Genomic DNA, 12,163 nt, shown 5'->3' with positions numbered 1-12,163 from the left:
TGGAAAGAACACAACACAAATCTATCTTCTTAAGGGTACTAAATATTGCTGTTGACTATAGATATAAGGTTGTACACAGATCTCTAGAGTTTATTCATCTTGCTTGACTGAATACTGGTTGATTAGTAACCCCATTTCCTATTTCCCCAGACCTGGCAAACACCACTCCACTCCTCAATTCTATGAATTTGACTAATTTAGATACTTCATGTAAGTGGAATCATGCAATATTTGTCTTATTTCACTAAGCATAATGTCTTCAAGGTTCCTCCTTGTGTCCCATAGTGCAGAATTTCCATCTTTTTCAAATGCTCAATAAACTTCCATTGTATGTATATACTACATTTTCTTTACCTATTCATCTGACAATGGTCATGAGGACTGTTTCCACATTAAAGCTTGATTTTTTTATAGACCTATTGTTAATTTTTTTCATATTTTGCCCACTTATACACTAAGTATTTCATCTTTATCTTACTGACTTCAAGAATCCCTTATACATTTAGTGTATCCTTTATCTGCTTTGTAGAACTTCCAAATGGTTGACCTTTAACTTAAAAAAAAAATTTCCCTATACAGTCAGTCCATGTCCATGTAACCAGTCTTACATTGTTTTTGTTATTTATTCTGCTTTTCTCTTATGTTTGCTAATGTTTTTTAATTTTTATTTTCAAAATTGAAGCCTTTGTAAATTTATTTTTATGTATGGTGTGAGATGGGAAAAAATCATCCAAGCAAAACTAAAATTCTTCCAAATTTTACATCATTTACAAAATAAACTTTGAGTAGATATAGGAATATTTAGACATTAACAGGAAATAAAAAAATCACATGATAGATATAAACATATCAGTTGTAGGATAAGTCAAGATTTCAGCAAAGAAGTTTTTGAGGACATACAGCATTTCTACACTATGACAATAATAACTTGGTCTCTTGTCAGTTAACTGATGGTATGGTAATTCGAGTAACTTCTTTTCCATTAATTGTAGAACAATTTTGTAATTTTGCAAGTATGTCCTTAATATGTGTGTAAACAACTTGACCATATTAATTCTATCAGTTCTCCCAGTAACCTGGCTAATATATTTTCCATTGATTATTATCTGACTAGCTGGTTAAACTGACACAAATCTTTTTTTGGTAAAGACATAAACTGTGAATATGCTGGTAACAAGCACTTGAGATTTGTTTATTATAGAAAGCATAATGTTTAATCAACAAAATTCTATAGAACGTGATGCATAACATATTGATTAGACATCATTATAAGTAGTTTCCCCCTATATATATTAAATGTTTATAAAAATAGCTATGAAAATTAAATATTATTTTTAAAGTTGAACAGATTGACACTGCATTGATTGTGCTCTTTTATGGAGGTCTTAAGTATGACAATATTTTTTCTAGCACCACACACATGTTCTTTAATTTTGATTTTTCCCCTTCACAGTTCACACAGTAACAATCAGATTAAGTCTAAGGATCTTAGAACTGAAACTAGAGTTGCTTCATTCAGCATCCTTAATGAATTCCATCTTTGTCACAATTGCATTATGTTTATGACCCATCTTTTTATATCTAGTATCAGCCCTTTCATTTTTCCATTTTCTAGTAATTTATATTAAATAAGGAAAGATTCAATAAAATATCCAACTAATTGCACAAATCACAAACACTTATACAGAGAAAGATGATGACACTGCAATAATGAAAATTTTAGCTCTCTGACAGCATGAAGAGTACAGAAGTCCAAACTTGCACACAAAACATGGCATAGGAGTGACAATATAGAATACATAAATACATGAATTGTAAAAAGTCAAACATATGAAAGGGAAGAGTTAGAAATAAAAATTCTATTCCAGGCGTGATGGCATATTAATTTTGAGTATATCAGAAAATTAAAATGTCCTTGAACACTATAGAATTATCTATCAATTATTAAACTGTACTTGAGAAAAACAAAATCCATGCATCCTTTCTATCTTAACTTGCCTCACTATTCTTTTCAGGCTCAATAAATTACATCATCATTCTTTCAGTTGCTTGGGCCCAAAACTTTGAAGTTATTTTTAACTCCTCACATCCCACATCCAATATAACACTACACCTTATTGTTTTTACATTGTAAATGACCCAGAACCTGGTCATGTTTCGCCATTGCCGCTGTTACCCTCCTTGTCCCAACAACTGTTTTCTTTTGCATCCATTGCATCTACTGGCCACCAACCAAACGGTTCCCTGCCCTTGTTCTTACTTCCATACCACAAAGGTCCAGTGCTAACATAGCAGCTAGAGCCATCCTTCTAAAACAAAAATCACATCTCTGCCTAAGACTTACCAGTGGATTTCTACTTCATTCAGAGTAAAATCCCAATTATTTACAATGACCTATAAAGCTGTATACAGGCCCTCTTTCCAACGTCTCTGACTGGATCTCTCACTCACTCCCTTGCGGACTGGTCTAGAAACACTAGCCTTACGTGGAGCGAGACATCCACATTTAAACAGTTTATTCAGGCTGGAAATACCTTTCCTCTGAAACAGGAATGACTTGCTTTCTCCCCATTTTTAGGTTTTTATTAAAAATATTTACTTTTTATTTTTTTAAAGATTTTATTTATTTATTTGAGAGCAAGAGCGAGCCAGAGAGAGAGAGAGAGCACAAACGAGGAGGAGGGACAGAGGGAGAGGGAGAAAGAAGCAGGCTCTCCACCGAGGACCTGAGGCGAAGGCAGACGCTGAACCAACTGAGCCACCCCGGCGCCCCAATATTTATTTTTCTAGTTATGCCTCCCAAATCAACCTAATTGAAATAGCAACACCAATTCTCTTGACCCTCCTTCTCACATAGCGTTACTACCATCTAATGTACTTATTTTACTTATTTGTTTGGGTTTGGCTCATTTCCGTACAAGAATCTAAGCTCCACAGAAAGCAGGTATTTTCCTAGGTCATGTTCTAGTGTCTAGACATATGGAGAATATATTCTCTATAAACATTTAGGGGATTAATCGAGGACTGTCCGTTTGTCATTACACTTGATTCATTTGGCAACTATTCACTGAGTGAGGGCTGTCATACCCACACTCTTACCCTGTGACGCAGAAGCACCTGTGCTCCAGGAAAGCCAGCAAGCTTCTCTCCCACCGCCGGGGCTGCAGCACACCTCTCCCTGGGCCGCGTTGAAATAGAAACTTCTAGGCCCAAGACGCCGCGGGCGTGTTGGCTCCCCACGTGCCACCTCAACAAACCGGAACTTAGTTATGCAAATATTCCACTGGATACCCAGTCAGCCAATCCGCAAACGCCACGCCTACTCCTGGCCTTCTCACCCCAAACAAGTGACTGTGGGGCCCTAGTCCACAAAGTATTTTCTATTTTCTCTTCTTCGTTATTGTGGTAGAAAAGCTTCTTGCCTTCCGCCCCATATTGCGGGTCCCTGAAAGGAGACTGTCCGCTTCCAGAAGTGTTCGGTAAGATTTGTTTTTATCACCAAAATTGTCTTTTTTAGTCATTTTTTAAAAGTTTTTGACCACGAGGAACGGGATCCGAGGCAGCCAATGGGAGGAGGAGACGGACCGGCAAGGCGCCCACGGCTGAACTGTTTTGAGTTTCAAGTTCCGCTCATTACCGAGGACCCTGGGTGAGTGAGTGGGTCGGGTTTGAGCGCCGCTCCCTTGCATACAGCTGGCCGACCCAAACACACTTTATTTAAAATTACCTGTCCATTTTGTTCCCAGAAGGGTTCTGGAGGCCTGGGAAGGTCCCGCGGTTTATTAATATTCTTAGAAAGGTTCTGGGTCCCATAAGGTTCCAGTTTGTTAAGGCATCAAAATATGAAATATGAATGATTAAATATATATGTAAAATACCTGTACAGAGGGAAAAAAAAGAACAGAAGATTGATGAGAAAAACCAAGAGTAAATGCTCTTTATCAGGGTAAATATTCTTCTCTTCTAGTGTGAGAGTTTTTGTCAAGAATGTTTCTTGGATGTTGTCAAAAAGTTTTTCTGTTTGTAAAGCTGGTTTTTTTTTCATTTTTGTTATATGGTGAATTATATCAATTCACTTACTAATGTTAAATAAACCTTATATTTCTGAGGTAAAACCTATTTGACAATAATTTATTATTTTTATTGTTGGAATCCATTGGCTAAAAATTTGTATGTAATTTTGAATCTGCGTTCATGAAGGAGATTGGTCTGTAGTTTAATTGTAATATATTTGACTGGTTTTGGTGTCAGGGTAATTCTGGCCTCATAATATAAATTAGGAAGTATTCCCTCTTCCTAAATTATCTGTAAGAGTTTCTGTAGAATCGCTATTAGTTCTTCTGCAAATATTTGATAGTATTTAATAGTTAAGAAACTAGTCAGGGAGTTTTCTTTGAGGGCTGATTGTTTAACTACAAATTCAATTTCCTTAAAAGACAGAGGGCTATTCAGATTTTCTGTAACTTCTATAGTGAGCTGTGGTAGTTGTGTCTTTAAAGAAATTTGTTCATTTCCTCTAAGTTATCAAATTTACTGGCTGAAATAATTATTAATATCCCTTTAAATAATTATTGCTATCCCTCTAACATCCTTTTAATATCTGTAGAATCTAGAGTGATATAACCCCTCTCATTCCAGATGTTGTTACTTTATACCTTTTTTTTTTTTGTGGATCATCCTGGCTAGAATTTTATCAATTTTATTGATCATCTCTAAGAGCCACCTTTTGATTTCATTGTTTCTATTGTTTTCATTTTCTGTGTCATTGATTTTCACTATAGTTTTTATTATTTAACTTACTCTAATTCCTATGACTTTAATCTGATCTTTTCCTTGTTTTTTAAGATGAAAGCTGAAGTCATTTGTTTTGAGACCTTTCTTCATTTCTTATACAGGCATTTAGTGCTATAAAATACCAACTACTGCTTTAGCTATGTTAAAAGATTTTCTGAGGCACATTAAAATTTTCAAGAGTTTATTTGCTGGAACTTCTGTTCCAGTGGGGCTGCACCAAACCCAAAGTGGTTAGCAGCACTCCTTAGACAGGAGCTGGGCAAAGACTTTTACAGACCAAATGCAGAACTAAAGCAAGGAAATTATTCGATTGTCTATAGCTTATGTGGTTGGCTTATTTAGGAAAGAATAGTTGGCCATTGTGATTTGTTCTTAAATTTTGTGTTTTGGGATACAAGTGCATTTAAAGGACTTTACTCTGGCTTACTTCTGATTAGGCTACCAAAACATTAAAGCCAACTCAGCCTCCTTGTATAATTACTGTAACAGCTACCAGAGTTTTGGCATGTGTTTTCATTTTAACTTCAGTTCAAAATACTTTCTAAGGTTTTGATTTTTTCTCTGACCTGTGGATTTAGAATTGACTTATTTAGGGTTTAAATGCTTGGGGAATTTCCAGACATCCATGTATTTGGATACGTTGTTTTTAATTTCATGAAGTTTGAAATATCTTCTGTGTTTCTAGTGATTTTTCTTCTCTGCTTATGTATCATTTAGAAGTTATATCAGTCCTTTGAAATGTGTTGAGACTTATATGGCTTAGCATACGGTCTATCTTGGTTAATACATTGTGTGGATTTGACAGTTTTCATGCTGCAATTGTAGTACCTAGTGTTGTAGAAATATCAACTAAGTCAATATGTTGACTGTTTTTCAAATAATTTGTTGTTAACAATTTTTAAAATTAAATCCTGAAAGATGGGTTTAAATTCCTATGATTGTAAAGGTGTTTATTTTTCCTTTAATTCTCTCAAATTCTGCTTCATATATGTACTTACACATTCATTTACATTTACTACTTCTTGGTGAGTTGACCCTTTAATAAGCATTAACATTTTTGATGCCTTTTTTTTTCTTTCCTGGTGATCTAGGTCATGTCTGTTATCATCTCCCTTCAGCCTTGAGAACCTCCTTCATTATTTCTTGTGGTGCAGGTGTGTTAATGACCACTTCTGTTATCTTTATTTTGTCTGAAAATGTCTTTATTTTGCCTTTATTCTTAAAGAGTGTTTTCACAGGATATAGAATAGTTGATTATTTTTCCCAGTATTTTAGAGTATTCTGACCTCCATATTTTTGATAAGAGATCAGCAGTCATTCAAGTGATTGTTCCTTGTATGCAATCTGTCATTTTTGGCTGCTTTTAAGATAGTCTCCTTATACTTAGCTTTTGTCACTTTGGTTTTCTTCATATGTATCTTGTTCAAGGCTTACTGAACTTCTTGAACCAATACATTTATATATGTATCTTTGAAAAAATTTTGGCTTTTATATTTTAACATATTGAAATATATTTTCTATTCATTTTCTCTCCACTTTCCACTGCTCCTCTTAAACATATGTTATACATTGTCTTATATTCCCTCAAATTCCTTAGGTTTCAAACACATGGTTAAAAGCATGGGAGTGAGTTCAATCTACCCTCCTGCTAAAAGATGTTAAAAAGGAAAGTCACCCTACACCTTCCATGTTTTGACTGTCCTTTCAGAATCTTCCTATTTTGATTTACTCGCTAGTGTCTCCAGGCCCTTTTATTTTCTCCAAAGATTGTGTTGTTATCTGTGGGAAGGCATGAAATAGTAGGTGTTTACTGTGAAAAGGCATGAAATATTAGGTGTTTATTCAGTTTTACTGAAATAGAAATCTTATCAAATAATTTTTGAAACTTGTGCTGGTGTAATTCATATGGGGAAATTATAATATTTTCTTAGAACCATTAAAAATCCCTATGGAATAAGTCCTTTAATCACACCGTACACATAAATTAGCTTGAAATGAATATGCATCCTAAACAGAGATCCTAAAAACCTAAAATTTATGTGAAGAAACAAAGGAGATAATCCTTATGATGTTAGGATAGATAAAGTTCACTGCTAAAAAGAAATACCATTAAAGAAAATATAATAATTTTATAAATACGCAGTAGCTAGTCTCCAAGAGGGTCCTGGTCATCCTCTGGTACTCCTGGTATTCACACCCTTATGTAAGACCTCTCACATTGTGCTGATGTTGGTATATTGGACCAATAGACTGTGACAAAATTGATCAAATGCCATTTTCTGAGATTAAGTTATATCAGATACTATAATTTCCATCTTGGTCTCTTGGTTTCCTGCTCTTGCTCTCTTGGTTTCCTGCTCTTGCTCTCTCTGTATCTCCCTCCCCACTTTCAGGAAATTGAGCTGCCTTGCTATAAGCAATCCTATGGAAGAGTCCATGTAGGAGGAACTGGAAACAAGATCCAGCCAAACCCAATAGCTTTACTGTAATCTCATGAGAGATCCTGAGCCTGAAACATCTATCTAGCCACTCATAGATTACTGATCCTTGCAACTATGTAAGATGGTGTTATTGATGTGAGCTGCTTAATTAAGAGAAGTCTAGAAGTTATACAGCAAATAGATAACTAACAAATGAGGTTTCATAAACAATAAAAAATTACGTTCTTTTAAAGACACTGCTAAGCAAATGAAAAGGCAGGTCACAAATTTTGAAAAATGACTCACGATAAGTGTATGTGACAAAAGTTTTATACCTAGAATATAAAACAGTCTCTTATGACAAAAACACAATTTTAAAAATGGACAAAAAGTTGGACACTTCACCAAAAAGATATTCAAATGGTCAGTAAGGACATGAAGAGATACCCACCATCATTAATCTTCAGGAAAGGAAAATAAAATCACAATGAGATATTACTCATCACCCACTAAAATAGCTAAGTGTAAAAGGCGGACAAAATCGTATGTTGGTTAGCACATGGAACAACTGGAACTGCCTTTTACGGCCAAGGGCAGTTTAAATAGGCAAACACTTCCGAAAATTTTTAGTAACTTCTTAAAAAGTTAAATATACACTTCCACATGGCCCAGCAATTTCTCTACTAGGTATTTACCTGAAGTAATTGAAAACACATGTCTAAAAAAGAACTATATATGGGGCACCTGGGTGGCTATGATCTCTGGGTCCTAGGATCAATCCCCACTTTGGACTTCTTGCTTCTTGCAGGAAGCCTGCTTCTCCCTCTCCTTCTGTCCCTCCCCCTGCTCGTTCTCCTTCTCTCGCTCACTCTCTCAAATAAATAAAATCTTTAAAAAAGAATAATAATAATAATAAATAAATAAATAAATAAAATTGAGTTTCAAATACCCAAAATAAACACCAAATGCTAAACATTTTTCCTAAGGCTATGTTCTTATTATTAAAGTTGTGTTATAAAGGTCTAAGATCTTTTTGTAAGTTTTTAATTTATATCTACAAAATATTTTCCACATTTAAATAAGCCATAAAGACAAATAAACCATGCTTTGTTTTTGTAAAAAAATTGTTTGGGGGGGCAGGGAGTGATAGAAGAGGTAAAAACTGAAGACTAATAAAGCATAAGAAGAAAAAAAATAAGTAGATTGCTCTAGCTAAATTAGAGGTAAAGTTTATCTACTTTTATTTCAATCCATAATTATTCAAAACTCAAATTATTGAACATTTAAAGAAATACATAAATTATTTCTACATAGTGGTGTGGGTCCAAACTATAAAGTTAAATAGCACAATAATGGTAACTAAACTATTTATATGCTTTGAATTTCATTATTATCTTGTCAACTTTATTTAGCATTTTGTTCTAACATTATTAACTTCATGTTTGGGGAAGAAATGCTAAGCTTGGATACTGGAGAACAAGATCTCTGCCACCTCTTACTAGGTACAGAATTACTCTGGACAAATACCTTAGAGTCTGAGAGTCTCAGTTTAATCATCTGTGAAATGGGGAGAAAGAAAGAGTGCATGTTTGAGGGTTCAATTAGGATGGTGATTAAGAGATCACAGGGCACCTGGATGGCTCAGTCAATCATCTGACTCTTGGTTTCCTCTCAGGTCCTGATCTTGAGGTCAAGAGATCAAGCCCCATGTTGGGCTCCGCCCTCAGGGCAGAGTCAGCTTCAGATTCTCTCTCCCTCTCCCTCTGCTTCTCCCCCCACTTGTGCTCTCTTTCTCTCTAAAATAAATAAATAAAATCTAAAAAAAAAAAAGATCACAAACCTCTACTTCTAAAGTTTCAGATTTTCTGATTAAAGTTCAAATTAGATATATTTTATATGTACATACACACATATATATGGAGAGATCATTTATATTGAATTTGATTTTGATTTGCATTTTATATATAAAAATATGAAATAATTGTTCTTGGGGCACCTGGGTGGCTCAGTCAGTTAAGCGTCTGACTCTTGATTTTGGTTCAGGTCATGATCTCAGGGTCCTGGGATAGAGCCCCGCAGTCAGGCTTTGTGGTCAACGGGACATCTGCTTGGGATTCTCTCTCTCTCTCTCTCTCTCTCCCCTCTGCCACTCCCCCCATCACACACACTCTAAAATAAATAAATAAATCTTTAAAAAAATAAACTAAAACTATGAAGTAATTTTTCTTGATTTTAATCATTTACATAGCTAATTCAATGCTGTGCTTATTCCTCTAAACTCCAAGTTGCATTTTAAATGTTCTGAGAGATTAATTTTTTTCCCTCCATGAATCTTTGGGTATAAGTAAGTTATAACATATAAAGGGAAAAAAACAATCTTCTAATAACCTTTCAACAGTTATACAAACAGATCCTCAAAAGATAGTTTATTAGGGCGCCTGGGTGGCTCAGTCATTAAGCATCTGCCTTTGGCTCAGGTCATGATCCCAGGGTCCTGGGGTCGAGTACCACATGGGGCTCTCTGCTCGGTAGGAAGCCTGCTTCTCCCTCTCCCACTCCCTGTGCTTGTGTTCCTGCTCTATCTCTCTCTCTCTCTGTCAAATAAATAAATAAAAATCTTTAAAAAAATAAAAAAATAAAAAGATAGTTTATTAAATCCTTGCTCTTAGTGTTATCATTGTTATATTTATATGTACTATGTAAATCCCTCATATTCTATTAAAAATGGCATTAAATAGAAGTTAGAATAACAAGTGCTGGCTAATTATTTGATTTCAGGCATACCAGATGTATTCCCTGTACATTTTTAATGAAGTGTTCTTTAGCTTCCTATTCTCAAGTCACTGGCAAATAAAGGTGGCATTTGGCAAAAACAGCTGTCAAAACATACATCAGTTTTTTTTTTCTTTTTCTTTTTTCCCTTTATTTTAGTGTTAGGTGGAATTTTGTGAACTCATCACATTTTTGTGAATTATTTTTCTATTCTAAGAGCAAATATGGAATTGAAGTTTCCAAAAGTCTCCAAAATCACAGTTGCCATTCAAGAAAATTATGAGAACTGAGCTGTTTGGTGTTTATAAAAGCATTAGTTAGCAGAGCTTGAAAATCAATATTTCAAAATTTCTATTCAAAGTCAAAGTGAATGATTTTATGTCATATTAGTCAGCATAGTTTTAAGTCCTTAAAATACATAGGACCATAAAGGTTGTCAAATGAGTTACAGGGGAAAAACATGTAGTCCGAAAAAGAAAAAGATTTAAAAGATGCAGACCCTACACAGCACCTCACATTAATATATATCGTACTTTTTCTCTATCTAGGATTTCTTTCCTTTTTTTCTTCTTTTTGGCCATTATCTAGTGGTAGTTCAGGTAGCCATTGTTGTAAATTAAAACTCACATCTTTCGGGGCGCCTGGGTGGCTCAGTTGGTTGAGCGGCTGCCTTCGGCTCAGGTCATGGTCCTGGAGTCCCGGGATCGAGTCCCACATCGGGCTTCCTGCTCGGCAGGGAGTCTGCTTCTCCCTCTGACCCTCTTCCCTCTCGTGCTTTCTATCTCTCAAATAAATAAATAAAAATCTTTAAAAAAAAAAAACAAAAACAAACAAAAAAAACTCACATCTTTCAGCGTTGATGTGAAAGATGAGAGTGACTCATGATAAATAGCCATTAATATACCATGTTTCCCAGATGATTTACTAATATAGTTCTTGCAAACTGCTGATAGGAATAGTCATGCATTTTAGATGTAGATCTTCCTTTGAAATTTACATGTTGCACAAATGTCATCTAAGAGAGGTCTGATGAATTTCAAAAAACAAAACAAATTCCACAACAATATTGGACAGTATTTTTAATATAGAATACTGCTTTGTATGTAACAATATTTTTGGTCTTAATAGTTATGAATTAAACCTTAACATCAGAATTCTTCACTTTAAATTCCAACTTCAACACCTTGACCTTGGGCAAGACACATATACACTGTAAGCCTCAGTTTCCTTATCTTTAAAGCAATCTATTATTAGGACATTAATATTTACTAGCAGGTAGGAAGTAAATAATACCTACAGTGCCAGATGTAATACCTGGAATAAATCAAAGATTAAAAGTGTTAACCTCTCTTAGTCTGTTCAGGCTGTTATAATGAAAATACCATGGACTGGATAGCTTGTAAACAACAAACATTTATTTCTCATAGTTCTGGAGGCTGGAAGTCCAAGATCAGGGTGCCATCATGGTCAAGTGAGAGCCCTCTTCCCAGTCATAGACTTCTCTCTGTATCCTCACTTCCTGGAAAGGAAAAAGGAGCTCTTGGAATCTCTTTTATAAATGTGATAATCTTATTGAAGAGGGCCCTAACCCAATGAGCTAATTGCCTCTCAAAGACCCCACCTCCTAGAACAATCATATTCCATGTTAAGATTCCAATATGTGCATTAACAGGGAAACACAAACACTCAGATATAGCACTTAACATTACTGCTTTTATACTTACTTTGTTACGTTGTTGTAATGTGTAATATATTATTTAGCAAATCACTAGTTACAGAATCAATTTAAGTAAACAATGCCTGTAGTAGTCAATGGACGGTGTATTTCCAAAATGTTCAAGATTAAGTTAATTAGCATAATTTCCTGATAAGTTTGTCATACAATGCTCAAGAAAACATTCTTAAGCCAATATATCGATAAAATGTTAATAATGTTACAGATTCTACAAAGAGATATTTTAAAGGTTATGATAGAAGCACTTTTACTTATTTCAGTAGAAATTTCTGAATTCAGTGAAGTCTTAAGTATCTTTATTAATGGGATACAGTAGTTTCCAAAATTGGGAGAATTATGGTTCTAACTTTAATACAAGAAAGTGAAAAAAAGGTAGATAAAGACAAACTAGGATGTTGTCATGGAAGCAAGCCAGAATAAAAGATACTTAAGGGCAGCTTAT

The 12,163-nt window shown here is 34.7% G+C and overlaps 1 pseudogene; it reads right to left on the bottom strand.

Annotated features, from left to right (window-relative positions):
- The window catches only part of LOC112832533 (small ribosomal subunit protein eS17-like), an 84,907-nt pseudogene that overhangs the window by 18,251 nt on the left and 54,493 nt on the right, over positions 1-12,163 (bottom strand).

This window comes from Callorhinus ursinus, unplaced genomic scaffold (genome assembly GCF_003265705.2).
Source record: "Callorhinus ursinus isolate GAN/ISIS: 27379988/994484 unplaced genomic scaffold, GSC_fseal_2.0 scaffold14, whole genome shotgun sequence".
NCBI lineage: Eukaryota > Metazoa > Chordata > Mammalia > Carnivora > Otariidae > Callorhinus > Callorhinus ursinus.
The sequence above is the reverse complement of the archived record's forward strand: the minus strand, read 5'-3'. Positions and strand labels throughout refer to the sequence as shown.